Source organism: Adiantum capillus-veneris, chromosome 7 (genome assembly GCF_014529385.1).
Source record: "Adiantum capillus-veneris isolate H3 chromosome 7, ASM1452938v2, whole genome shotgun sequence".
NCBI classification, from domain to species: domain Eukaryota; kingdom Viridiplantae; phylum Streptophyta; class Polypodiopsida; order Polypodiales; family Pteridaceae; genus Adiantum; species Adiantum capillus-veneris.
This window is the reverse complement of record NC_140937.1, coordinates 71,593,999-71,598,229: the sequence shown is the minus strand read 5'-3', so window position 1 is coordinate 71,598,229 and position 4,231 is coordinate 71,593,999. Positions and strand designations below refer to the sequence as shown.

Genomic DNA, 4,231 nt, shown 5'->3' with positions numbered 1-4,231 from the left:
GCACACTTTTTGTGCTTTATGAAGTGCACCACATTTGGAATACATGTCGACCAAGGTAGTGCCAAGCACGATGTTTTCTTTCAAATACCTAAGTCGTGTATTCTTTTGCTCATATGAGGATCTTGTGTAATGCCACATGTCTTCAAGGTGCAAGTGTATGTGATTGTGGTTGCAAAGAGGTCCTCTCTCTGCACCTACTGAAAATAGCTTGGAGCTTTGTGCCGCTGATCGTTGGCTGCAAGATGCAAGCGTATGTGATTGCATCTGGAGAGACACCCTTGCTTCGCATCTGTCGAAAACAACCTTGAGCTTTTCGGCCTTGCCCAAGTTGGACAAATCTCGTAATCAGTGCATTCCAAAAGATGACATCCAAGATAGGAAGCTCCTCAGACACTTTTTGTGCCTTATGAAATGCACCACATTTGGGATACATGTCGATCGAGGTAGTGCCAAAGCACGATGTTATCTTTTAACAACCCTAGTCTAACAATATCATCGTGAATTCTTTCGCCCATGTAAGCATCTTGTGTAATGCCACATGCTTTCAAGGTGCAAGTCTATAGTAGGGAAAGGGATTCATCACTTGTTTGTTGCTAAACCAGTTGCAACGTGGCGGCAAGCAAATTCTGGTGGGTGCCAATGCACCCTTTCTTGATGGGTAATATGTTTCATTCAACTTCTCCACCAGCTCTTTCTGAAAGTGGAAGAAGAGACTCTCTTGCACCTTCATTGCATTGTCCTCATTACTGTAAGGCATCGTCCAAGTCGGATACTCCTTGTTGAAATCTCTGTAAGGGGCACTTTTTATCAATTCTCCATTCTCGTCCCAGAGATTCATCCAGCCGCCTGTCTCCACTTGCTGAAGGCACAAATTTTTCACCAGTGTCCTCTCCCCAAACCACCAGGATGTGTTGAGTCTTGAAGGCTGGTGTACGGTTTCATGCTTTGCTGCACTATGTCCTTTGACATGGTAGCACATGCTGCCACACTACGGACAACTGGCTTCACATCTCGGTCGGCAGATCTCATCCGGTATGCTCGACAGCTCCTTCATCACACCCTCTATCAGAGCAGTCAGTTTTTGTAGGCTCTCGTACAACTGTGGTAGTTTCTTCTCATAAAACTCACCATCTAAATCTCTACTCCTATCCTCACTCTTCACATGAATGGAAGTTACTGCCTTCGCGAGCTTTTCATCAACGGAATCTGCCAGTCTGCGGCTAAGAGTTGCTAGGAACACGTCTATTGAAGGATTCTTGATGCAGGCTTCCTCTTACAGGCAGTTTTGCACCTTTCGGATCTGAGCATCCCACTCTCATTCTACAATGCATCCGTCATGTCTACAAAATGCAATGTTCCATTGGTTGCATACATGAGCAGCTTGTCCGTGTTCTTCATGTCCATGAGGGTGAGGAGGTGCTAATCCAAGATGGCCCTCATCATCCTCCAATCCCTCACCCAGCTCTCTGTCCCCAGCTACGTCACCACGTACCACACTATAGCAACACTGTGGGCATCTCTCAGCTCACACTCTAAGCCACGTTGCAATTGGTTCAGCAACAAACCAGTGGCTTCCAACCCATCTCTCTTCTTGGGAGTCTGTCCCTCCTGATTCCATTGTTGTATCGCATACTCTCTCTCTCTCTCTCTCTCTCTCTCTCTCTCTCTCTCTCTCACAACCGGATAGCATCCTTGACGAACACATTCAAGTACTTCTGTGCAACCTTTGGGAAGATGCATCCAAAGCTCCATTAAGCATGGCCCATCAGATGTCGATAACCTCCAAAGCCATGTTCTAGGCAAATGCCTCAGGGTCTGCAGACAGGCCAACGGTGTTCCAATCGTAATCGCTAAAGAAGCCCTTGAGGTAGAAAGGGGTCCCGACAGAGAAGGGGCCAAGGTATTTGGGGCGATCGTGCCCATAACAATAGTCAAAGCTCATGGTGACTCTGGCCTGTGCCGCAGGGACCTCCTCGTGAAGGGCATTCTAGGTAGCAAGGCTGTAGCCCAGAGCAGCAACATTGGAGATGGACGCAGTAGCCATGGCAGCGCCCATGTTCCAGGTCAAACTCTACTAGGAAGCAAGATCTCACAGTGCAATGCGTGCCTTTTGATTGGTCTCTCTCTCTCTCTCTCTCTCTCTCTCTCTCTCACTCACACACACACACACACACACACACAGCATGACTGCTCTTGCCGGTCCACTGTATAACCTCGCGCCGAAGGCGACCTCTTTCTCTCTCTCTCTCTCTCTCTCTCTCTCTATCGCGAGCACATGACTTTTGGAAGTTAGCCTCCATCTCGCAGCTTGCGCCACGTATAAAGGACACTCCCCTTCGCCATATTATGTTAAATAGATGCCTCCGTAAAACTAATTTATTGCAAATCCTTCTCGTCACGACTTGAAAAGGAAATTACACAGTTTTTTATTTTTTTCAATTGTATGGGGTCTTGGTTCACGTAAGTAGTTTCTTATCTTTCTATTCTATGAGTTTACAGACCACGGTCCTCATCTTATCTTATACGAGTACCGCCGGTCGTCTTTGGTGGCCTCTCTCTCTCTCTTTCGCTCCCCCTCTTTATCGTGTGCACATGAGCTTCTCCTTTTTTGGAATTTAGCCTTCATCTCGCAGACTTTGACACTTGTAAAGGGGACTCTCTTTGCCATTATAAGATTTATATTTATATTAAAAAGAGAGTGTGCATTTTCACATGGCTGCAAATGCTTGAAGCGAGTCTTACCATACACTGAGCAACATTTTTTGAGCGAATATTTAATACGACATGAATCCATCTTGTCGTATGGGTTTGAGCCTCATCTTGAACATCAAGGATGAAGCAAAGCGGTCATTCCACCTAGGGACCATGTCTATAGTTTTATTCTGTACTCTCTCTCTCTCTCTCTCTCTCTCTCTCTCTCTCTCTCTCTCTCTCTCTCCATACCACATGTAGAACCACCTTCAAAGAGTAATAGAGCAATGATCTATGAGTTCCAATTTTTGTCTTCACGTCCTTATTCAAGAGATGTGACTCATGAGGCTTTGACTCCAAAAGCTGTAGGGCACAAACAATTTGCATTCTCTTCGTCTCTCCTCTCGCGTCCCCTTGCTCTTTCTCTCTCGCTGCAAATGTGCTCTCTTTTTTCTTTGACCATAACACACAAAACTGTGTCTCCTCTCACATGATCTCTCTCTCTCTCTCTCTCTCTCTCTCTCTCTCTCTCTCTCTCAGCTAGGCAAAAAAATGAGGGGGAGATTTGTCTTAGGCCCAAGTCACACGAAGGCAACGAAGCGAAGGCCATGTGGAGGTGGTATCCAGCCATTTGTGGATGAAAAGGAAAAAGTTGGCAACCACCCCTTGTCAGAGGTACGGCCTCGCACCCTCGGCTAAGTTCTCCAAGCAACAACCAATTGCAAAAAGTGTACGTGGAAGATTTTTTCAGAGACGTCAAACCCGGACAGTCTAAGCTGGAGGTTTAACCACCTGGGCTACTTCCATTCGCTGAGAAAAATGCAAAGCTGACAACATCATTAATGGCCATGTGCAAAAAGATGGTGATACGGGTGCCCTAGTGTGACAAGGGACTAGGAAGTCATTCTAAAATACGAAAGTGAATGGAGCTTTTTTTCCGAAACTCTTGGATGTGCATAAAATGTAAAACTCAAGTGGAGATACTCTCTCTAGTCACGAATTTGGAATTGCACATGTACTATTTGAAAAACTTTTCTTGCACTATTGGAGAAATGTGCCGTGCTTGACGTCTCATGTTCAGTCAAGTGTCCAGCATGACTGCAGCTATCTGACTCTCTCTTGTGTAGGGCTCTGCTAAACTGAATTCCTGCCTGTAGGTGCCATAGACACAAGATCTCACCCCTTGGATAGCATGCTCCTGAGCTGCTTAGTTAGCACACCTCCACATACAAGTGGTTTTCACACAGATAGCATGGCCTAAGTCCTTGCAGTTGAGCCCGTCAGGTCCTTGCTGGTTCGATTTTCCTCAGCCAACCTAAGGTGATTATGCTCATAAAACACATGAGCTCGTGATCCCATGGGTGGAATTAACTCTAGTCTGCTCAATAGTGGTCGTTCTTCAGCCTTGATGTAGATGCCCCTCATGAACACCATGCATAAGCAGAACAAAGCTTTTCTCTATGCGCACACATGAGAGCGAGAAAGCGAGAGGGGGGGACGGGGGCAGAGCCAACAAGCAAATGCACAAGTCTTTATATTT

At 46.2% G+C, this 4,231-nt stretch overlaps 2 pseudogenes; one reads left to right on the top strand and one right to left on the bottom strand.

Annotated features, from left to right (window-relative positions):
- Nucleotides 1–544: 544 nt before the first annotated feature.
- LOC147454036 (uncharacterized) lies at nucleotides 545–1,315 on the bottom strand (annotated as a pseudogene).
- On the top strand, nucleotides 1,299–3,715 carry LOC147454035 (uncharacterized; annotated as a pseudogene).
- Nucleotides 3,716–4,231: the final 516 nt, after the last annotated feature.